Source organism: Poeciliopsis prolifica, unplaced genomic scaffold (genome assembly GCF_027474105.1).
Source record: "Poeciliopsis prolifica strain line A6 unplaced genomic scaffold, Auburn_PproV2 SCAFFOLD010, whole genome shotgun sequence".
Taxonomy (NCBI): Eukaryota; Metazoa; Chordata; class Actinopteri; order Cyprinodontiformes; family Poeciliidae; genus Poeciliopsis; species Poeciliopsis prolifica.
Window position 1 is genome coordinate 2,891,512 of NW_026562385.1, and position 25,355 is coordinate 2,916,866.

General features: G+C 37.0%; 1 long non-coding RNA gene across 1 annotated transcript; it reads left to right on the plus strand.

Annotated features, from left to right (window-relative positions):
- Positions 1–687: 687 nt before the first annotated feature.
- Positions 688–25,054, plus strand: LOC129363710 (uncharacterized). The gene is made up of 3 exons (XR_008606344.1): positions 688–791; positions 9,225–9,293; positions 24,267–25,054. It is a non-coding gene; the product is annotated as an uncharacterized LOC129363710 (long non-coding RNA).
- Positions 25,055–25,355: the final 301 nt, after the last annotated feature.

The following is a 25,355-nucleotide window of genomic DNA, read 5'->3' on the forward strand; positions in this document are numbered from 1 at the left end:
AAAAATTGATCATTTCCAGATCTGACTGTCAAAAATGAAAAAGAACGTAGAATTAAATGTGGACATAGAAAAACATTAAAAAGGAAAAAATATGAAAAATTGTCAGCCACATGGAATGGTATTCATGAAGTAAAATAAGGGGAAAAAAACACAAAACTTTCCAACTAGCTATTTTGCAGCAGATCAGCCAATTATGTGATATAATTTTAGAACTCTTGTTGCTTTTTGTCCTGGTAGAATAAATTTCTCATTAAACAAAAAGTAATTCAGTCACAGACAAGCTTCTGTAGATTGAGATGTCAATGTTCCATTTTTGTCTTCATTTTAATATTTCTTTAGTCAAGAACCGCATTTAAATTTAAGCAAATGTAAAACATGAGCTTTGCTTCAGAACCAACTTCATCTTGAAAAGTTCAGTCATTATAGGTTATCATGAGCCCTTTTACAACTTTAACAAAAAGTTTCAACCTTTACAAAGTGAGGATGTTTCCACAATAAAGCCTTTCACATCCAGTGAAACATCCATTTTATGACCCTGAAGGTACATTATCGGGAGAAGGAGAGATAAGCAGCAGGACTGAATCACTGTCTTTGTTGCAGCTGTCTTTGTTCATGTATTGTGGGATGATTTTTATCACTGACCTCCCTGTGAAAAGACAGGGTATGTGTCTACTGGACGGCAGTTTACCTCGCTCCATGGACACTGCAGGTGGCTGAGGGAACAGGATCTCTAATGTGGAAATAATGGAAACTGACACTTATGCATGCAGAGTTCTGGTGGCTGGTGCAAGGTAAGTTATTACAATATTGACTTTTACTAAGCCTGATCATAAGTTGAAAAAGTGTTGCACCTGAAGCTTTAAAGTCTGATGAATGACAAAGACTTGTAAACGATTTGCATGTCGAATGAGGCTGGCTTCCTTTTTAGCAGCTGCTTCCAAAGCTCTAGGGTCAAGTTTAACATGTGTGCATGTCTAGGTGGGTGTGCATGTGTGTGTGTGTGTGCGTGTGTGTGTGTGTGTGTGTGTGTGTGTGTGTGTGTGTGTGTGTGGACAGCAGCTAACAGCTTAACTGGGTCTGGCTTCAATCTATTCCATGGAAAAGTGCTTACTCATAGTGCATGTTTCCTATGAGGAACATACATGCATACATGGAGTCAACATGCAAATTTCAACCAACATGACATGCATAAGCATCACACAAGATTCCTGTCATTTCCACAAACAAAATACAAACTGTGCTTTTGGGTTGTAGAAGAAATTTATGATAAGTGCAGCTAAATATAGTTGAAAGGTAAATCTTCAGCAGCATTATCAACTTACATGACAAGATGTATGTTGATAAAGCTGTATGTTGTCAAGATGAGTTTACTAGTCATCTTGACAAATGGGTTGCCAAAAGAAGATATATTGTGATGGACAGCAAAATCAAGAGAATCTAAACTAAATGAGTTACTTGGGGGGCTTTTTTGTTTTGTTGTTTTTTTGGAAGGGAGTTTTTTTGGAAACTTGCTTCAAGGGACAGAGGATAGAAGACAGTTTTCACCAGACCTGGCCTTCTTCCCTGTAATGTGGGGAGAAACTCTAGCCAGGGTATGTGGGCTCCAAATTAGAACAGGAAGGAGCAAAAGAAGACGAGGTAACCAAGCATGAACCTAATGTGTCCCTTGGAGTTAGGGAAGGTTTTCATTTTTCTGTTTCTTCTGATTTTGATCTCAAAATTGTGGTGAAAATTTTCAGATTTTTAGAACTAGCTTGCTCGCTTCTCCTCCATGGGTCCAAGTCGCCTCTATCCCACATGTAAATTATACTCCCTGGCTTCTAATGTGCATACTAAATTAAATTACACAGTCACCCACAGGAATCCTTCTCCCTTTGGTCTCTGCTTCTGTGTTTTAATACAGTTAGGCACATTTCTTAACTCTTGGCAAGTTATTAAACTGAGTATGTGGAGCAGTTGCACTGACTTGATATTGCACTGTTTAGATTCAAATTTGAACAGCGGCTCACCATGTGTTCACAGTAGTTTCATATTTTTAATTAGTATATTTGTCGTGCACAAACCTCAGTGTATTTTAAAGGCATTTCTGGGATATTTTATCACGAAGTGCTGTGATAAATTGTGAAGTGAAACAAAAACAAATTCTACATATAGTTTACTTAAACTTTCAGGAAACCACTTGCTTTCCATGTTCCTGAGCCTGGTTTGAATTGGCAAGTGCAAAAGAGCATTTGATGCATTTCAGCAACACAATGCTTTCTTCTGGCTACTCTTCTATAAATGCCAGGCATGTGAAGCGCATAGCTCCTGTTAAGAGGCTTTTCTGGGCGGGTGGTCTCTGCAGCTCCTCTAAACTTACCTTGGACTTCTTGACTTCTGCTCTGATTAATGTTGTGTGTTCTCTAATGTTCTCCAACCAGGCTTTCATACATTTTAAAGTAAATTCTAAAGGAAATGTGTTGCTTTCAATTTTAATAAAGGGGTTTCTAAGTAGAAGGAGCTAAACACATACACACTTCACACTTTTCAGATTTTTTTTGTTGTTAAAACAAAATTGTCTCATTTTTTTTTAAATTCAAGCTCAACTTAGTGTATCACATCAAATCCTAATGATATACAATTAAGTTTATGATTATAATGTCACAAATTATAACCACATATCAATACTTTGAAGCACTTTGAAAGGCCTTGTTGCTGAAAATATGCTATGTAAATAAAATTACCTTACCTTACTTTGGGAAGAGTATGAATGTAAAGAGCAGAATCGGTTTGCAAGTAAAAATACAATAAAATCTGGTCATGTGTTGAGTAAACCTGTTATAAAAAATCACATTTTCATGTGCAGTTTATGGAATCTGCACCACGAAATGTCTGTCACAAATTCTATACAATTTCCCACATGGATAACAGCTGTCTCCACAGCCACAGAGTCTCCCCAGCTAAACTTTAACCCAAACAGCAGGCCTTCATTTGGTTAAATAATCTCTCCGGATGAGTCAACATAAACTGGGCGAACTGTGGAGAGTGGCATGTCCTCCTTTTCACCCAGACAATCCCAACCACCGCACAACCACATGTGGACAGAACTCCTGGGCTGCTGACAAACTGTGCTTCACCCCAACCCCACATCAACCAGACCACTTCTATCTTTGGTTTCACACACTAAGGAAGAATGTAATTAGTGCAGACTTTACAGTTACAGTGAATATAAGTGGGAGGCTCGGGTACCAGACAGGAGAAGAATGAACTTTTCTGTCACATAATCCAACATCTTGCTACCTAGAAGAGGACAAGATATAGGATAGGGTCAGGTTACACTTTTAGATGAAGATATTTAGAGGACTGTTTGCTCATATATCATCGGTGACTGATCCATAATATCTTCCTCTCAGCTGCTCCACCTCTAAACTCCAAACAGCAGATTTTTTCTGTTTTGGTTTACAGACAGATATAGGTTATCTGACTGGTGAGGCCAAAGATCTGGATATATTTGACTGGACTGCTTCTAATCACATGACAGCTGCTCTGTGTTAGTACCTCCTGTTGACATTTGACCTCACAGTATCCTAAATTCATTAAAATGCCATAATGACGGTTTCACCGAATCAACAACAGTTTTTTTTTTTCCAACTTATTAGTAAAGAAAGAAAGGTGCAGGGATGGGTGAGTGTTTAAAACCTTATGGTAACTGTTATTCAAAATATCTCTGGGTGTGTTTGGCTCTCAGTCAGTCTTTCATTTTAATGTCAGGAGCATGAAAAAAGCTAAAGTGTTTCCAGATTATTTGGTGCATTTTCTTGTCGACATGACTGTTTTGTGAGGCAGCAGTTTTGCAGATGATTGTATGTTGTGTTCAGTTGAATTTGCAAAGATACATAAGGATGTTTTTATTACAATGACACGATAAATCAACTTTTTTAAGTGTTTGTCGTTAAAATAATCAATATAGTCTGTTTCTTGTTGGAATGTGTTTAAATAAGCACATTTACAGATAATGTTTATATTTTCCTTATGCACAGAACTTAGAAAAGTTGTTATAACGTTAAAATGTTATTTTCCTGAGAATAAACCACTTATGTTTGATCAATATAATATCATGCTGCTGCAATGTACTCTTCAAATGTGAACAAGATAATATCATATTACGATTATACATTTATTATGTTATAATAAAAAACAGCATCTGCTGCACTGTGGTTGCACATCTGTGTTCTCTTTGAACAGCTAGGCCCATAAATCTTCATAGCCTTCACAGATTAAAATATATTTATTTTAGATTGTTTTGTTTCAGGAAATGAGAAAGACATCTACATAAAAAAAATGCAGACAGTTTTTTTAAAACTATTTTTAGTTATGTTTATAGACAAAATGGTGAGCTGGATATGATTAACTCATCACTACTCAATGGAACAATCTGTGTAGGCATTAAAGCAATCAAACTCTTCTTTTCCACTGCTCTACCTGGACTGCCTGAAATCCAAATGAAACTTGCCAACCAGCGTATTTTATTAAAATCAAAATGTTTGAGAGAAACTCAGCTAAAGGTTTTAAACAAGCAGTGCCACTGAAACTAAACTCAATTCAAGCATTTTTATTGAGACTGTGACCAAAACTTGAAACTTTTCTGCTTTATTGCACCACTTGGAGCACTCCCCACCCACACACACACACACACACACACACACACGCGCACACACGCACAGACACACGCACGCACGCACACACAGCTTCCTCACCCCAAATCCTTTATAGTTTCAAAGGAGAGAATCCTCTCTTCACAAAGATGTTTCTCCCATTCAATGTTGTCAAAGAAGAACATAAACATCCAGCTGAGTGGTCTAAAACATTCTGAGTTTACTTTGTTTTTATTTGAATTTAGCTTAAGAGTTTTTTTGGGGTTTTTTTAAGTTTGTTTTTCTGCTTTCTTACAACAGTACAAGCAACTTTAAGATGCAATTGTAGTTTACTGTGCAGATAAAGTAAAAAAGACTCCAGGGATGGAAAGGAGAATGTTCTACTTCGTGACAGTTGTGTAATAATGCTGGTTTCACTGATATTTATTTACGAGGTGTAAAAACTCTTGTTTGTAAAGAATGAGCATGAATTTGTATTAGAAATTGATTTGTGTGTTTCATAATTGTCGTAAACAAAACAGTTTCTGACAATTATCATAAAACATATTTGTCTTTAATCATTTACGAAGAGTGGAAATGCCTGGTTCTTTCTTCCCCCGGCATGATATAAATATGATTTACTGTGCCCTTTTTTCTCTTGTCATCATGTTTTGAAAGGAATTTGTGGTCTATGGAGTTTCCCACATTGTCTACTTTTTTATCTTTGATTTTCTTAAATCATCTCCTTAATTTTCCCATGAACTACATGGCTTAAACCAGGCAAATAGTTTGAACAAGGCTAAGGACAGGCAGAAAAACAGTGAGCCCACCCTTTACGGGAAATGGGAGGCTGCGTTGCAATACCAAGACTATTTAAATGGCTTCATCTGGCTTTAGAAACTTTACCTTGTAAAGTGAAGATTTTGTCTACCTTAATGCGTCCAGAAACAGAAAGAATCCCAAAACACTTGTGATTCTTTATTTTTCATAAAACAAAAATGAAAGCAAAACAAAAAAATGTGCATGTAGAAGTTTGCAGAAACAGGACTATCTGCAGAAGGGAACGTAACCCAGGCAGTACAGTGCAATACGAAACCTCAAATCTCCTGGGTGCTATTCACATATTACAAGATAATTTATATGCTATTAAAGTGATTTTTGGTTTGGTGGATCAAATTCTCCAATTAGGCCTCCAGTGTACCGGGCCAATATTTATAAGCACCACTTAGTCTGTCTGTCTCCAGCCAGTCTGCAACCTTTGAAGGAATGACTGCAGTCAAAAGCACATTAGCACACCTGCTGCTAACTGGTTTAACAATCAGTCTGTGATCACCAGTTTTATTAGCTTTGTCTTTAATTATGAAATGTTTCAGCAATACAGTTCTTCCCATGGAATGTATATTTCGTATATTATGGAATGAATAGTTGTTATTCAATGAGAAGCTCATAAATCCTCATCTTAGACACAGTTTTGCACACATTCTTTCAACTCCTAAGCTTACTCCTTTAAACACCCACCAGGGTCTGCACTGCGAACTGTAAAAGGCATTGTAATGATATCCACAAAAAAGCCCTACACTTACAAATTATTACAATATGGAGAATGAGAGTTTGAAGTTCAAAAAATTCTGAAGGGAAAGAAACCATTGGAAACTACAAGACAGGAGATTTGGGTGAACAAGACAACCACCTCAGACAAACATGAGAGCTGCTGTAGGGAGGTTTCAAAACATCAATGTGTTGAATTGAGCCAATCAAATATGAAACCTAAATCCATTTGAGAATTTCTGGGCAAGACTTAGAAATTTATCTGCAATAAAAGCCAACAATAATAAAACTTTACTGAGCATGTCAAAAATAACAGGGAAACATTTGGTCTCTGTATGTGTAAATGAGACATACCTCAAAAGACTTGGTGATGTCACCAAAGTGAAAACATATTGATCCTGCTGGGATAAATATGATTGTATATCACATTGTTCCCGTTTTTATTTGTAAAGATATTATAAATTATGTCATTTTTCTTAAATGTCACATTTATGCACACTTTCTGTTTGTCTCACACACAAATGACACACAATGACATGCTACAACTCTCTTCTCTATATATATAATGTATGTTTACTTTTTGCACTTCATGCTGTTTATATAAAATGCTGCTCAGATTCATTTTATATATAAAATATTCCTGTTTGCTTTAGCTTCAAGGCAAGAAACTGCATCGTGAACATTGATGACTTTGAAGGAATAGGAAAATAAAATGAGCAATGGTTGCCTCTGAGATTGGTCGAAAATTGATATTTAGCTACATAGCTTCTTAATATTTAAATCATGAAAGCAGAAAATTGTTAATTTTTCCTTTCCCTGACCGTTGTTTATTATGACGGCTTCATTTATGTCTGCTTGTCTTTACTCACAGTCATATTCACCACATTCTCGTGAAGGATCCCATTCGAGGGGCATTCTGCACAGCTTCCCTACCAACTGTCACACTGACATATTTTGCCTTAGGCAGGGAAAAAAGGAAGCAACTGCAAACCGTTTACACTGGTTAAAGGTGCAGGGCACTGTGTTTGCGCTCACTTCACTATTTCTAACTGTTAGCCTGATTTTAAGACTAGAACAGTGCGGAGAGCAACATTTACTGTGATATGCTGAAGTAAATTTTGGTTTAGCCATGCTACAGATGAAGTTAATGTTTAAGGTGGTAATGTCTGGGGACTTTCATTCATGACTATGTGTTGTTGTATTTCCCATCTCTTTAACACTACGCCTGCTTCATTCTGGTTCATCTAACCTTTTTACTGGCCTACAGACTAAATTTCTTGTTTTGTTTGTTCTTAAAGATTATTTAGTGCAATTCCCTGAAAAAATTGTACTTTAATAGTATTTTACTGGATGGTTATGTGACAAACCAATGTGTACATAATTGGGAAGTAGGAAAAAATTGTACATGCCCTCCAAAGTTTGTACATAGAACCATAATCTAATTCATGTTCATATATGTTTTGACCTGATCATTTCCATTGTGGCTGATTTCCATTGTGGCAGGTTTAGGACTGTTGTTCTGCTGAAAGGTGACTCTGTCCCAATCTCAAGTCACCACCTCAACTGTTTTTATTCTGCAGTCAGCTCCAACCATGTTCTCATTAACGCTAGCCAGCTTCCCCACAGTCTTAGTTTTGAGTCATATATAAGGATTGCATGAAGATGGAAATGTTTAATTTGGCTTCATCTCAGCAAAGTACTTTCTTCCACGTGTTTGTTGTGACCGCTACATGACTTTTAGTAAGCTGCAAGTCGGACTTCTTATAACTTTTGATCAGCAAAGGCTTTTTATTTGCCACTCTTCAACAGAGGCCCAATTAATAGTTATTGTGTCGACAGATTCTCTAATCTAAGATGTAGATCTCTGCAGCTCCTCCAGAGTTATGATGGGTTTCTAGGCAGCAGTTCTTATTAATGCTTTCCAACTCTGCCCAATCAATTGAGGGAATAAGATAATTTCCAAAAGAAATCAGTTCTTCTGGATTATATTTAGTTTTATAAAAGTAAAAAAAAAAAAAAAAAAAAAATAGAATACAAATCTTGCCCAATAATTAATACTACAGTTGCTCCGGGTTGAGTTACTGAGGGTTATTTGTCACCTTTGGTGAACTAACGAGAGCTTTTTGTCATCTGCGATGACTGTCAGTGTGCTGATAAAATTACGTAGCAGCTGGAAATCACCTGCATTTGATTGCACTCATCACATTCACTTTGAATTACATTGCTTTAGTTTTCTGTGTAGCTCTTTCTGTGAAGTTTTTTTTTTTCCATATAACTTCAGAGGACATTTTTACTTAACATTTTCAGTTATGTGACAAACTATGTTTTTCTTATTCACTCAAAAATAAAAAAATGATAAACTTTCCACTTCCTTTTATTTGCCTCTTGTGCCTCAGAGCTGATCCAGTCAGCTTTTGGCAACATTATAGATGGACATAGTAGCTGGCTTTAACAGTGGTTCCCAACCCTGGTTCTCAGCCCCACTGTCCTCAAAGTTTTTGATGTTTCCCTTTTCCAGCACAATTGATTCAATTGATTAGATTACCTCCTTAAAATGCCTCCAATTGCTGCAGATAGCCAACTGGGCACGTAAAACATGGAGGGCCAGAATTGTGTATGGACAAATCTGCTGTATGATACTGAGATCTCTTAAAACAGCGAGATTTTAACATGACTTTGATTAGGCCACTCCAACACTATCACTTAGATTTCTAAATCTTTTAAAGGGAGAATTGGTAGTGTGCTTTGGATAATCGTTTGGCTGCATGAACCAAGTAATCTTCAGGTCATAAACTGATGTCTGGACATTTCAGAATTTTATGCAAGAGCATAAGTTATGGTTCGATCAGTTACCACAAGTTTAAAAAAGCATTGAAACCGCAGACTACCACTCTGCCACTATCATGTTTGATTGTTGTTAGGTAGTTTTATATCAAATGTAATGGGATTCACAAAGTTCCACTTCTGCCCCATCAGTTTCCAGAATATTTCCCCAAAATTTTGAATATAACCAAGATGTTCTTTTGTCAAATCTCATATGGGTCTTTGTGTTATTTTTGTCAGGAGTCACCATTCCTGGATCCCCACCATTCTAAGCAATGGAAAGTGCTGTTCTTCACTGGATGAATAAAGGTATTTAGTGGGATTCACTGGAAGCCCAACACCTCAGAAATGGTTTTGTACAACTTTCCCAGGTGATAGATTGTAGAGATTGTTTTTCATCTATTCCTACAATTCTTTTTACTGCCACATATTACATTGCCTTTTGAAACTGTTATCTTAGACTTCTGCCTTTTGTAGTTTTTCTGGCTAAGTTTGTCAAATTTTACAATTAAGGGGGCGACTGTGGCTCTGAGGATTGTGTAGTCGTCTTGTGATCAGAAGGTTGTCAGTTCGATTTCAGCTTCTTCCTCTCACATGTCGATGTGCCCCTGAGGACTACACTTGACCCCAAAATGCCTACCAATCTGCATGTCAGTGTGTTAATGTGTGTGTGAATGTTCTTTGAGTGGTCAAAATTATCAGAAAAGCTCTACAAACGATCATCTAATTCAATGGCCCACATCATTTTCATGTGGCTAAACTAAACAACAGCAGAAGAAATCTTTGAGGGAGCAACTCATTTATCACACATCTATAGCTGCAAAACGAGTCCTTTAAAACTGGCATCAAAGTCACAACTCCTGCACTTATTGCCTAAAGGAAAGGAAACATTATTTTGTTTGTTGATGCAAATTCTGAGTAAGAGTTGCCTGAGGTGCGTTTGGGGTAAGGAGAGTAGAAAAACCCTGGAGACTCCTGCTTGTGTGTTGTCTAAAGTGCAAAATGGCATTCATGTGACACTGCATATTCCAGAGGCGTGAGGTTCATTATACGTGAGCTTGCCAGAGAAAAATGTTGTTAATGGGAAACAACCAGACTACTTTCTCTGCTCTGCAACAATTTTTTTGTAGAGCAGGTTCTCTCCTGTTCCTCTTTCACTAGCTTTTGTGTTCATCTGCATGTTCAGACTTAGCAACACATAGTGTGACAGTGACAGTTAAAATATCAGTGCAGCTCAGTTTATTAGATACTTAGCCATTCTGCTTTTTTTAATCAATATCTGCTACTGTACATTAATTCACACTTTATTTATGATGACACTGGTACACGCCATGCGTAACAGTTACCGCCCTTTTTTTCCTCTCTGTCTCAACTGCCCATCTTCCCTCCTCCTTCCCCGCTCCTCTCCTGGTTGCAGTTGTATTTGTGCGCCTTGGGAAGATTACAAAGAGGTGCTTTGTGAGGGGATGCAGCTGCTGAAATTCAACTAGATCCAGCTGAAGAGAGAAGGGAGCAGGTGGGTCAACAACGCCACCCTGCTGTTCCCAGAATATCAGGCTGCAGAGCTGTGCCTCCCTTTTTTATCCCCCAGCACAGATAAGCTCTGACACATGCACACACATCCACAGCGATCCCGTTCCTCAACCAGCATATGCACACAAACTCTGCGCCGTGTCGAAACACAAATACTGTTTACACCCACATCGCGGGAATACAGCAATATGCACGTGTCAAAAGGGCTGCCTCTGTGGAAATACTGCCCACTCATACAAGCGTGTTTAACAAGAATCATTCAAACAGTGGGAGAATGTTGGCAGACAATTACCAACACAAAAATAAACCTTTCCAACACTGAAATTGGTTCTACCTATATTTCTAAGGCACGCCTTTGTTGCTTTATTCTCTAAATTCATTAGAAGCAGTAAGGATGAGGAACGACTGCAGAAAGCAGAGGAAGATCCTGTCAGCTTTGTGAAATGAAGACCTTAACAGACCAGGATGCTGCCAAAATGCAGGATTTCTGCATCACAATGGGGGACATTTGTAAGATGACCTTCATCCGTCTTTGTAGTGCTTGGTGGTAGGGAATCGAGAAAGGAATGAAAGAAAGGAGAGGAAGTCATACTGGCCAGTGTTTCTGCTTGCTGAATGGGATTGCATGTCTAACTATCATCCTTGCAGGGAACTTAATATGGTTGGACCAAAGTTTTATAACATCCATATAAACTTATTTATTTATTTGGTTGTCCTTTGTGCAAGACTAGTAGACACAGAAGATGAGTAATTCTAAACATACTGAGGAAATTATGAGAAGAAAGAAAATTAGATCAACATCTATTTACCATGCTGTCACGTCCCAAAATTAAAAAGTTATGGTAGATATGGTGTAAAACTACACTTTTCATTTGCTAAACTGTTATTTATAAAGATAAATAATCTATTTTAAAACCAAAAAATAAAAAAATTAACATAAAAACAACATTTTCAAAGCATGAAAAATTATTAAATCTTAATCTGGATTCTATTTTTAATAAAACAAAAGTAATGTTAACGCATGTATCTCTGAATATCCTTATTTCATTTTTTGGATGAAATAAGGATATGACTAATTGCACCAGGATACCATTTGGCAAAATTTAATGTTCACTGGATTACTGTGTGGTGTCAAATCTTTTTTCACTTTGTATTTTTATGTTTTTATGACAAATAGAACTTTGAACTGCCTTGCTGAAATGTGCTAAACAAATAAACTTGATTGTTTGATGAATTAATTTACTTCAATTTGTCCAGTAGATTTTCTCCCCGTCAAGTCAGCAAACAGAGTGAGATTTGAATGGTGATGTTAATTTTTACTGTTTTAGAATCAAAGTCGGCCTGTATGTTTAGTCATGGCAGCGGAAGAAGTGATTGAAGCCATTCAGTCTGACTTGGCCACCTCAAAACATTGAATTAACATTAACAGCCGCTTCGTTCGGCTCAGCAGTTCTCTCTTTGTGGTGGAGCAAGGTTCTCTACAGCGTAGGCGATTTCAGGTAAACGTCATAGTGCCAAACTGTCACATTACATATGTCACAGGAAAACATTTAAAACTTTAACAAACTCCACTCCTCCAGGAAGCAATCATTTTTTAATATCTTAGGACCCTGGCCCTCTGTACAAGGGGCTGGTCCTTACCAGGCTAACAACACATAGCCCTCATTATATTTTTATGGGAAAGACAAAGCATTTGTTGATGTTGATAAATCCTTTAGTCTCGTCAGTAACCGACTCAAATGAATGATAGATTTTACAGTTTATCTAGCATAATGAAGTGAATATATGAGCACAAATGACATTTTGCGAAAACTAACTGTTGACTGCATTATAAAGCTTAAATTGTGGAAAAAGTTATCATTTGTACGACTACATTACTGCAGTTCCCTCATGAGAGAAGTGACTGCATGTGGAAAAGTGAGACTTCCTTCTACATTCATTGTTCTTGAGTTTCACAAAAACACTGGTGGTTAACATTTGATCTTGTGAAAAAGCCAGTGCTTACTCCTATAAAAAATGCTGTTTCTCTCTGGACAAATTGCTATCTTTTTGTCTTTATCTTTTGAGCAACAAAACTTAACAAATCATCACCCTTATGGGAACAAAAGACAACAAGTCTAAAAGTTATGACGGATGTAAAGCCCTTCTCTTTTCTATTTTTAAAAATTCTTTGTGATATGTATCAGTGTGTCATAATTTTTATGAGTTAAACCAATTAGTTGTAAGCTGTTCCACTGGCTTAATTGAAACTTAAACTCTATTTATTTCAGCATCACACAACCTTTACCTATTATTTATTGGCCATGTATTTCATTTTAAGCTTTGATGGTATCAATTTTAAAATGCAAATTCTACCCAGTCTACATCAATATAGAATCAATAACGTAGTTTCAATTTGCTCCAATTTCCTGCAAACATGTTCTTGTTGTCAGGGAAACATGCAAATACACACGTCTGTTTCAGAGCAAATAAATTTGTTTTGACAGAAAAAGAGAAAGAGAGAGAGAGAGAGAGAGAGAGAGAATGCTTACAGCAATGAGATAAATACCATTTGAGGGCATTTATGTTCCTTTTTCTTCTCATTTTAAATTAAATGTGTAGTTTTTGTTTTGTTTTGTTTGTTTTTGTCCGCTTTGTTTTTCGCTTGAGGATCATGTGCTGCTCTGGTGTGAAGGCTTGTGTTGTTCTTTGGAAAATCTACCTTGCGACCCTGAAAAACATTTCCTTTCCATTATATTTATATGGATTTTTTAAATGAAATATAAATCAGGACATCGTATATGTAATATAAATATTTAACAAAATATCACCTTTTGTTAAAATATATATTTGAAAAAATCCAACTGATCAATGAATAACTGAAAAAAGGCAACTAAAAAAAAGCTAATTCACCTGTCAATGATAAGTCTATTTGTGATTCATTGCTATTTTCATCAGTTAGTTGATGTGTGCAATATTCAGTGGAGGATTTTGCATAAATACAGTCTATATATAATGCAGTCCTGCACAAAGCATATAATCTCTCTGTTCTCAGCGGCAAACAACTCAACCAGATCAACACACAGGAGTGCCTGCTCTCTGCTCTCTTTGTTCTGCACATATATGAAAGCAATACAAAGTTGTTCAGGGTGAAACAAACAAGTTATATCTATGGATCCCTTTCTAATGCTGCCCTCGGCATCTGTTCATATGACCAAAATCAGAAACAGTCACTGCATAGATGTTTAGTTTTGAGTTTAGTGACATGATATCAGATCCATTGTGGCGCCATCTCACACACCCTGCAGGCGTACTGCTCCTTCTCACACCACAGGGGAAAAGCAATGCTCCATTTCTTCATGCAGTGCTCCTGGTTATTATTCACTGTCTTTTCTGTCACTCTAGTTCATGTGATATTGAATAAACAACACATTCTGGATCATTCTGGGTGTCTTAGCTGCTTGGATAATAGTTTCTGTGGGAGAGCAATCATCATTAGAAGGTGGATGTTTAAAAAAAGGCAGACTTTCGGCCATCTGGAGCTACGTCTCCTTGTGTTTTAGAGTGTGGGAAGCTGCAAAAGCTTGTCACTGGTTTATATCAAATCCCTAAATGCTTCATCAACCCTCTGCTTACTCGTGGGTGTGTGGAAGTTATTCTTTAAGGCTCTTTTTTCTTTAAGGCTTGTGACCAATTACCAGCCCATCATTGTCATTTACCGTCATCTACATCAATTCATTTGTCAATAGGAATTTGTTGTAAATATGTCCAGCCCATATTTCTGAAGTTTGACAAAATGAAACCAGATGCTGCTGCCCTTTGCTCAGAGCTGTATCATGTTAACCGATTCTGGGCAACGGCCTCAAGATGCAACATTTCTCGTCTCACTTCCATCTCTACGCAGTGAGAATTATGGTCTGCATATTGCCTTGAGAAGCATCACGCCTGATTGCCGCCATTCTCACATCTGCTTCCTGGAACTGCAGCGGGGAAGTCTCCAAAGAGCTCCCAGTGGAGTGTGCGGCATGTGTGCTCACATATGAGGCGAGAGCATGAAACGAGGTGGGGAAGGGGGGCTTGCCGGAGTGGTTTATTTTCAAAGGGTAGTGCTGAGGATGTGTTGAGAGGTTGAGGAGTTGAGAGGGCTCTCTGCACTCTGGTTTGGATTTCACCTCCCTGGGATACAGCTAATACGAGGGGAGGTTAGTTTAGGAACGGATGGATGGGCTCTATATGGATTTTATGTTTAGAAAACAGCAAAAATAATATTTAGTTTGTTTTCAAGGTTGGTAGAATAAATTCATTGTCTTAGAGTACTACAAAACTGTATAATTGCTGAGAAGGTTTCCCAAATTCTTTTTGACACCTTTCATTTTTAAGTTTCGTGTGAGAAAGGAAAGTATGCAAACAACTAAACTGAACTGGAGGAGAATGAGGAAGTAAACTATCCTCACCAGTGCCAGTTAACTGTCATGTTCATACTGTTCATTTCCCTATTTTTACAGCGGCGGCAGTAACATGATAAGCATCTCTCCAATTGGGCCACTTTGCATTGAAAAAAAGACCCAGGTAATATGGAAAATGTAAAGAGGTAAACTGAACTTATTTGCTTATTCAAAGCCATCACTCTCTTTTTCTTGCCCGTACCACATATACGTCGTCCAGCTGTCACAGCAAACTGGAAAGTTTTGAATGCAAAATAGGATGCAAAGCTCCACATTTGCATTACAGTACAGCTTCAGTTCCGAAACGCTGAGTCTCACCAGGGATATCACTTAAAATTTGGCAGTCTGACTTGCTGCATGCATCATTTCTTGCAAAAGCAATCTAAATTTCTTTTCTCTTCAGCTTTAATATTTTTTATACCCTATCCTTTTTAGCAAGTAACTATGTATTATATAACTCCTAACAATGCTTCTCAAATGGTAAACAGCAAAGCAGACATTTTGCCTGTCTGCTTTTTATGCCTTTTCTTGTGTTTAATGAATATTACAGTTTTTCTGCACCGGCTGCCCGACTGCCTGCCAAACAATTAGGCTGCTGCTGTTGGAGGTGTTTTTTCAATCAGACGTGCATGGACCAGAGCATGTGCAGCCGCTGCCAAGAATATAATTTTTCTTTAGTTTTAACAACTGCAAAAAGAAAAAAAAAAAAGAAAAAGAAAGAAAAAAGGTAGAGCAGATTTATAGGGACTGAAGCTAATTATAAGGACTGTACTAAGGATATATAAAAAGGTAAAAGCAGAAATCAATTTAGATTTATACAAAAATAAATCTAAACGTATTATGTGAATTGCATGTTCTTCGTTTTATTTTTGTGAATCAATAATCTAGTTGTGATATGTTTTACCCTAAAACAAGAATTTTAACTCACTGTAAATAGACCTTCATCTGTGTCTCGTACAGAACCATAATGCTGGTTTGGCTGTTCGATGACATGATCAGGTTATTTTTCTCTGGCAGACTCCTTTACCAGTGTTTGAAAACAGGCAGCTTGGGTAAGATATAGGAGTTTCAATGCTCTCCTGTTGTGTACAGTAACACTATCTAAAGAGAGCTTGTTTTCTTGGGAGGTGAAATAAATAAGCATGTGTAATAAATATGCTTTAACATGAGAACTGACTGATCTTCACTTATTAGGACAGATGTGTAGAAGCCTTAAAATAAATCTAGCTTCTATTATTGCAGCATCATCTTCGACTGAAAAAGCATTCATTAATTTATTATTCAGTAAGGAAAATAAGGGGTATAATGGATGATGATCTTCATACATTAATCATAACATATAAAAATATTTAAATAAAAATAAAATATAATTATTTAAGTAATAGCTGTTTGCTTGAAGAAAAAAGACAGAATGCACATATATGGGTCTGGGGAAATGATTGGTGTGGTGGATCTGATCTAAAAAAGTACAAAGATGTAGATGAATTCCCTATATAGTTTTCTCGCATTCATGTACATCCATTCCCACATGCTCTCAGGGGTCTTTGGGTCTTTCCCTTTCTCTGACACTCCTACCTTCACATCTCACATTGTTTCCCTGTTTTACTTTTGAAATCATCTTACTGTTAGCGAAGGAGTTTCCAGCTTGCTCATGTTTGCTGACTCATCTATCCCCATAAGCCCACCTTCGTTGGGAGTCTCTGTCCTATCATTGGGTCCCACAGGTCTCGTAAAACGGAGAAAAATTCTGTAATATTGTGCTCTTTTCTACTTTACATTGAGTCATTCCCCTGGAAAAAGTTGCACTTCCACAGTTTTCAGTCCTTTCTCCGTTTCTGTTTACAAAGGGTGAGGTTCTTCTCCTCACCTCTTGAGGCAAGACCACACAGTGTGTGAAAATCTGCTCCACAGACACACCTCGGTTTCTGCACATAATAAAACACACATACATGTTTTCTCACTACAAATGGTTTCACACTTCAGCTGAGAGATGCAAACACATCCCCACTTTGTTACAGGATGGAACCATTAGTTGTATTATTCACAGCACTGGAAGCAAGTAGCCGCTGAAGATAGAGTTGTGCTTTCTAAACAACTGCAAACAAATGATATAATTGCCTGCAGTTCATCAGCATTAGCATGTCACTCAATGAGTTTGCCAAACAGAAAAAAAAAATACATTTTATATTATCATCAGATGTGGAAACCAAAAATTCTTCTCAGTTTTCCTTGTCCTCATGGGTACCAGTTCGTTTAAGTTCTACTTGTTTTTTTATTTAAAAACTATTCCTGGAAGCGCTGAGTTTGGCCTGGTTAGAATCAGATTTGATTTTGTAATTCCCTTTGTGAGCTCTGTGAAGCTAATTGCATTTAGTCCATGCGTCCAACCACTTCATGTTTGTCAGTAATCACTTGAATTTACCACTGAGACTTTCCATGAGATGTCAAATGCCTAATTTAATTTTACTAATGGCTCTATTTATTCACACACCTTTGACACCACTGGTTTCTGATTGCCAGATCAGTGCAGTCAGAAACAGACTGCAGTCTTTAAAAGTAGATCTTGATTGTTTAACACAAAAGAAGAGAAGCTAGAAAAGATTTTTGCAAGTGTGACGGAAACATAAATAAATAAATATGTCAAAATACTGTTTAAGGCCCTTTCATGTCTCTAAGAAAATGTGATGATGGAGTGATACATTTGATTAAATTTGCAAACAGATATTTAGCGAAAAAAAATTATATCATATCAGATCTCATTTCATGTGTTCATCCTAATTATGTTGAATTTCTAATAAATTCAAAGAAAAAACAACTTGAAACAGAGCAATAAAGTTTTCTTTGTTTTTTTATTTTAATATATTTTAAAATATGTATTTTTCTATTGACTTATTTGTTTACTAATTTATTGGTATTGTCCAGATAATTTTTATTGTTGTTTTTTTTTTTATCAAAATAGAAATAATCAATCTTCACCTTGCTTTATAGTTTTTCTCTCTTTTCTGTTTAAATGTTTTTCTTTGAAGACACATTGGGTTCTCTCTGTGGTAGAATAGTTAATATTATCATAATGGTCCCGAATACTAAGTATAATTTAAAGTTTGACTTAGCAGAATGGCTGCTTTGTACATCAAATCCCACCAATAAATTATCTGGCGAAACATTTTAAGCAAACAATCCACCATCTGCACACCGAAGAGGAAAAACACTGTTATGACATAAAAAACTGCCAAGTCCTGAGTTCATAATTATAGTTAGCAATCAATTATATTTGTTAGAAATGTGAGTTTCGAGCTGCACCAAGGAATGATTACTGCCAGACCCACAGTGATGCTCAAGAGTAGCGTGGCAAATACCACGGTCGGACAGCCGGTAACCAGGGAGCTTGTCCCATCAAACCATCATTTTCTAAAACCACAAAAGAAAAAACTTGTAGTGTGGGGCCAGTGTGATGCCGCCTGACCAGGGTAAAAAATTGTGGGGTCTAAATGGTCCGTGCTGAAAGACCCCGGGCCGGAAACCAAACCCAGGACCTCCTTGCTGCAAGACAACAGTGCTACCAACTGTGCCACTGTGCAGCCCACCAACAACATGAAGTTGGCTAAAATATCTCAAATGCAAAACATCTTATGATCCAAAGTAAACTTTATTTTCTTCTTTTTAGTTTTTTTTTTTTTCAAAATAATTTGACAATAGGTGACAGTCTATAAAATGTTAGAAATTCACTAACACAGACAACATAGAAATTTGGCAAACCTTACCAGGAATGTCTGGCCAACCAAAATCACTTTGAAAGGATGAAGAACTTATCTGGGGCATCTTAAAACTACTTTATCCCAGAACAACACCTAAAGCACTTCAGACCTCTATGGCTTCAGTTAAGCTCAGGGTTTATGATTTGAGAATAAAAAAGTCAATTTCTGACAAAAGAGAACTGAAAGGCCTTTTTCACAGATGCTGATAAACACTCCAATAATCCCTAAAACTGTTGGGAACACACTCTTTTGAAAGAAAAATGGCAAGTGTTTGCTCAGTTATATATAAAACTCAACCAACCATTAGTGGTTGAAGTATGATGGTCGCATTGTGACTGCTGCACAATAAAACAGTTGGTTGCACTGTTACCTTGCAGCCCGGTGTTTTTCTGCATCTAATTTGCATTTTCTCCATGCATGTTATGCATGGATTATCTCTGGGTACTCCGGCTTCTTCCAACAGTCCAAAAACATGACTGTCAGGTTAATTGGTGTCTCTAAATTGTTAGGTGTGAGCTTGTGCGTGCATAGTTGTTTGTCCTGTCTGTCTATGAAGGACAACTTCTCACCCAATGACCACTGAAGATAGTCTCCAGACCCCCTGGCAACTTTGTTTTCAGAGAATGGGTGGATGGTCTGTGGCTACTTTATTGCTTTAAAACCTCGATGTCTCAGTAACTGATGAATTTATGCTTACAGAAAGTCCCGAGGCTGTCTGGAAATCAATTTGTAGCCTTAAGCCTTAAACTCAAGTGAAATTGGATAGTGTATCAGGGCCAAGACAAATCATCAAGTCCATCTCTGATTGGCTTGAAAAGCACTAGATCAACATATAGATTTAAGTCTGATTGAAATGCTGTGACAAAAGGCTGTTCTGTTTTTGAGACTGAAATACGGCTGAAATAAAACAAGTCTGCAAAGAAAGATGTAAAATCCCAGTAAAGCGATGCGAAAGACTTATAACTAGCTATGCAAATGCTTAAAGGCAGTTGTTGCCACAAAATGAGGCAAAACCCGTCATCAGCTGTGGGTTCCTGTAAACAGCAACATGTATAGGAAAATTCCCATAAATACAGTGTATTGATGAAGTATGGCATGGTTACTGGGAAAACGGAATTTTGGTTAGCAGTAGTATTCAAACTGCATTTACTCTTGAAAGAAATTTTCCAGATTTTCATTGATCTAACTTTGTTCATCATGGTGGTCCTGGAGGCTGTGGGTGGATCTTCATCTGGTGTGACAGGGCTATTGACAAGGAAAGCTCCATTGGGCATTGAACATCCACAGAAGTGCCTCCTTAATACAGTCATCAATGTTCATCTCCTTCTGCTTTCCACTTTGACTTTTTTTCATACTTTTATTCTCTTTTGAACCCGTATTTTTTATAGGGAGAGAGTATGAGAAGGTTGTCAGATTATTGTTAGCACTTGAAAAATTATAAACACAACTTGAGGTAAAAACAATTGGCTTACAGTCCATCAGAGCCTCCAAGGTGTATCTTATACATCACAGTTATTACACATGCTTTCTGATTTTTCACTTTCGGGATGTTATTTTTGCCAAATGTAGGTTTGTGAGTGAAAGTAATACAGATCATCCTGCATCTTGCCAGTCAGAGCAGCTATCCACGCTAATTAGAAAAACTGGTAAATATGTTTACGAACTCTTGAGACAAGTTAATGATTTATTGTTATAAAATGATGTCATATTGATAAAAGTAGAAAATCCAACCTTTATTATTCAGTGGAGGTAAAAAAAAAATCCAAAATTACAAATCATCATCTTTACATTTTGTTGCACTCCTATCACTTTCTATGAAAAATGTATAAATATGACACAAAACAGAGACATATCTCTCTAAATTGTTAGAAACATAGAAGACAAGGTAAAATATCATTTAAGTAGATGTGTGTTGATCTTCACGAGTCAGGAACTGGTAAAGAAGAATCAAGCACAGGCCTTAATTCGTTCATATCTACTATCAGATCAATGAACGAAACAACTGGAAAGCTTGATGAAGACCTTAGTGTAAATAGTAACCATATAAAGTTAGCAGGATAGCAAGGCTTAATTTGTACCCCTTAGTCTGGTTGACTTTCTGTTTAACTGCCAGGCATGTGTGACAAAAAGTTTGCCATCTGTACATATCCACAGTGAGTTCTTTTAACTCAAGGCTAAAACCCCACTTGTTTAGATTAGCCTTTGATTAAGCAAAACAACTATAACTTTCAATATCTTATGTGTATTTTGCAAAATATAATGTTTGTTGTGTGGTTCATAATTGTTTTTTGTGTTATGGTACTATTAGATAAAGGGTTTTGACCTGTCTGACTTGATTACAATAAGGACAAGGTTTGTTTTTTTTTATTATTATTATTTTGACACCACTGGTTTAAATGAGTGAAGTTTAATTAATTAATTTAAAGTAGCTTTGGATAACCAAAGTCTGCCTTCGAGTAAAAGTAACTGGATGAACAAAAGAAGATTGGATAATAGAAGAGAACTATGTTAAAACTAACATTTTCCATTGTGAGAAGATTTTTAATTTGTTGCTAATAATACCCTATGTATAGAATCTTCATAATAAAATTATGCCAGAGCCTCTGTGACTGATTACATTCACTTATGTTTATGTTGACGTTTGGATGAACAGAAAATAATTATAAGGCACACAAGACACTTTTCTGTTTATGAGGGTTTAAAAAGGGCTAAACATTTGATGCTTTTTAAAGCAGTACTTGAAGGTTGCTGTAAAAGCATCTCAGTTTTGACCAGTTGCTGCCAGTGGCTCTCCCTGTCTACTTGTTAGACTCCAGTGTACACACACACACACACGTATAAAGTCACAAAGTGCACGGTAGGTGCCCCCGGCCTGCATGGGCTTTGGGTAGCTTGTAACCCAAGTGTTTTATTAGCAACTGGTCCAACACAGCTAATTGCTTCCTCAGGGAGCCACATCCCTCCTCTCCGTGACTGATTTACAGTCAACATTATGTGTCTCGGCAACTTTGACAGTCTTTTTTTTTTTATTTCGGTCACAAAAATTTTTATGACTCTACACTGCCACAAATCTCAAGTGAAAATGTTCCTTCAGACCACTTTTTCAGGGCCAAGCAGTTAAACTATACTCAAATGTATTTTGGTGCAACTATTAGCAGGACTTAATGATTATTGTAAAAAAATACCTTTTATGATATTTTTTGAAATTATTTTAAATGTAATTCATGTGGCTTTTTTTCTACTTTTACATATTAAACATTTATTAACCTTTTGTAAAAAAAAAAAAAAAGAAGAAAAAAAATGTTGCAGATTTTAATAAAACTTCAATTTATCTGTTAGTCTTTATTTTATTTTTTTTATCTCTCTGTTTGTCGCCAAACTTTTTCAGACTTAGATGTTTCAGGCAGTAATTCAATTTTTCCATGTGGCCTTTTATCATGCTATCTGAATTCAATTAGGCGCCCATTTTTAAAGCACTTGCTCTGCTTGTTAGTCTAATTGTCTCTTAGACTGTCAGTTTATTTTAGTCCTTTGTAATAAGTTTTGTCACAGAAAACACAAATAATGAAAAAAAAATTTGGCTGAATCTATGCATCAACTGTCATTTGACCCAGTTTTCCCCCAAAATACAGCTGAAAATATATGAACAAAGTGGGAGGATCTGAGCTTTGTGGCTCCTGAGAACTTCCCTTTATTTATTTACTTTCAGCTTTTTTAAGAGATGATATTTATTTAAAATGAAGCTTTTCATCTTCTTCAAAAACTTTGTTCTTGAGTGTCTTGATTATGAATTCTGCATCTCTGATCATGAAAAGCAGTCGCTGGTTTCCGGATTCTTCCTCTTCTTCCTTGTCTCGTATCCGTCTTTGATGATGCCGTTGGGACGTGTGAGATGAGTTTCAAACGGTTGCTCTTCCAAACAGGATATACATGATGTGTAGGCCCGCACTCTCTGGAGCAGGGATCAAATGATGTTCTTCCGCCTTCCCACTGGTTCCTTCGTTTCTGCAGGGTGGGGCCTGATGGGACGGCTTGAGGAAGAAGAGATCTTCCTGAAGTTTGCTTCAGGGTCATATTGTTACATTCACAAAATCATCATCATCATCATCATCATTTAATGTGAATCTGGACATTATTATATCACATATGAGTTTGAAATACTGACCTTTAGGTGCAAAAACAAAATCCATTTTCCTTCTGGCCTCTTGTTGCACGCATAATAGAAGAATAAAAACCCCAAACCATGGAGTTAGCAGTGTGGTAAAGCAAACTGAAAACATATAACTTGGTTGTGACTTGAATAAATAGCTTTATCTTGTATAAATAATATTGTGATATATATTACTTATACAATAATATATATCACAATTGTTATGCAATGTTATTTTACTTCCTATTAATTGAAATGGATGTTTAATTCCTCAGTATTTTTTAATGATTTGCCTTTTGCTTAGCATTTAAGCAATCAGCTCATGCATATCTGGAGCAAACTTAGTTTTTTATTAGAATGATCATTATTTGAGATCTTTACCCAGCAACTAATAATCAGACTATTCGGCATTAACACTAAAATTTTGCCCTTTTGTAAGATTTTTCTTCCATTCTGTATAAGAGACTGGAGAATCTTTCATTTCACGAGAGCTGTCCATGTGAAAGTCTTCACATCTGCTGCAGCAAATGTCAAGAAGACATTGAGGATGGACGACTGAGGGACAATGCAGAAGATGCATTAACCCAGTGGCTCAGACAGGTTGTTCTGTGGTTGCAAACAAACACATGCGGTTAGTATGAAGACCACAGGGACGGAGGAAGGAGGAGTCATTTTCACATTAGCAGAATCTCATTTCGAGAGCGATGCAGCATTCCAGGACCCTTTTATTCGATTAGACTTAATGTCATAAATGCAAGAATGCACTTGCATAAATGGCAAAAGTACCCGATAAATTACTTATTCCCGTCAGCAAATACCCACACTGGCTCACCCTCCCTGTCTACGTCCCATGGGCCACATTGCCTCCTCAATCTGCAATATGGAGCATAATTATACTAATTTTTTGAATTGCATTAGCAGAGGGGGAGTCTGGAGAACAGAAAGGCTCTCTTTCTAACCATGAATCTTAACTCTGCAGTCAACCACCATGCATGCACCTCGGAGAGCAAGAACAGGGGGAGGCAAAAATGACCCCTAGTCCCCACTCTCCCCACCACCACCACCCGTCTCATGCGCCTTCACCCCCCTCACCTCATTCAGTTCCTCCAACGCTTGTCCTTCTTTTCATATTCCATGTTTTCCTCCCACAGTGACTGTTTAATCAGCTGTTTTACCAAACTCACATATAATAAGACTTTAAAGCAATAGAAGCCATCGGTTTTGTAAAAAAAAAAAAAAAGATTTTCAGTGTAAACTTTCAAGAATTTCTTAGTTCTGTTTTTTATGCCTGTTTTAGTACAACTCAAAGTGCATCCTAACAGCATGTATTTAGATCAGTTCTGATGTCGATTCGCTAAAATACTGAGTAACCCATTGGAAATATATCTTCTGTATTTCTCTGTGTTTCCTTCTGATGTAGGACCAGTCCCCCATGACCAGGTCACGTCAGATCGGCCTGGCGGATGAGGGACGCTGGGGGGGCAGCAGGGTGCTGGTAGTGGGAACATTGCCTCAGTTATGAAAGACGCCATTGTCCCGCCTGGCTCGCCAACATAGAAAATGAATAAATCAAAGTGGAGAGATCAAGAGCGGAGGAGAAGAGGGAATGGCGAGAAATGGGGGGGGCTATCTGACATCTGCATTTTTAAACTGGGCATTTAGCTCTGTAAGAATGTTATCTTCATCTTGTAAATGTCACAGTGTGGACGAATTTTGCATAATTTGATGTGTTTTTACCTTTAATTACATTTACATCTCTGCTCCCCTCTACAATTGGTAACTCCACACTTCACAGATTTGTGTTTATTGCATTGCTTTGGTCCTCCCCTTGTTTTTATCTTGTTACGTTAGCTTAAATGCCCAATTGTCAAATGTTTGAATAGCTTACACTGTGATGTTATTTATGTTGCTTTGATTGGATGTTTTAATACTTAAAAACTTTTACTGGTGTTTTATTGGTTTCAAGTCTTCAGTCATAAATGCCATGCCGTCTCACTTTGTAAATGTGAAAAGTTGCTAATGTAATCATCAGCACACAGTCAAAATTGAAAAATGTGACTTGCTGATAAAAGATCAGAGGATTTTTATTTGTTTTGTTTTTAAACCACAGCTACACCCATATGTCATGTGGTGCTAATTTTACTAACTTTGAGAGATGTGTCGTTTGTCTTGCTTTTGTGCAAATCATATTTGTGTGCATTAGTTTCTCTTTTTATCTTGCATTGAATTCAAAACCAAATAAACTCTCTCTGCTTCCATTTAATTTTAATACCATCAGCGGACTTTATTTGACCTTTTTTCTAACACGGAGAAACTAAGAACTAATTTTTCTAGTTTCTCTTAGGTTTGTGGCACGTGTAGCAACACCATGGCTGGAGGTTGTACAGCAGAATTGTCCGGTTCCAGCTTTAAATGGCCAGTACTCTGCAGGTTTAACATGTGCTCTTGCTCCTACACAGCTAATTTAAACTGAATTAGTTCCCCAGCATGTTCCTTATCTCCACTGATG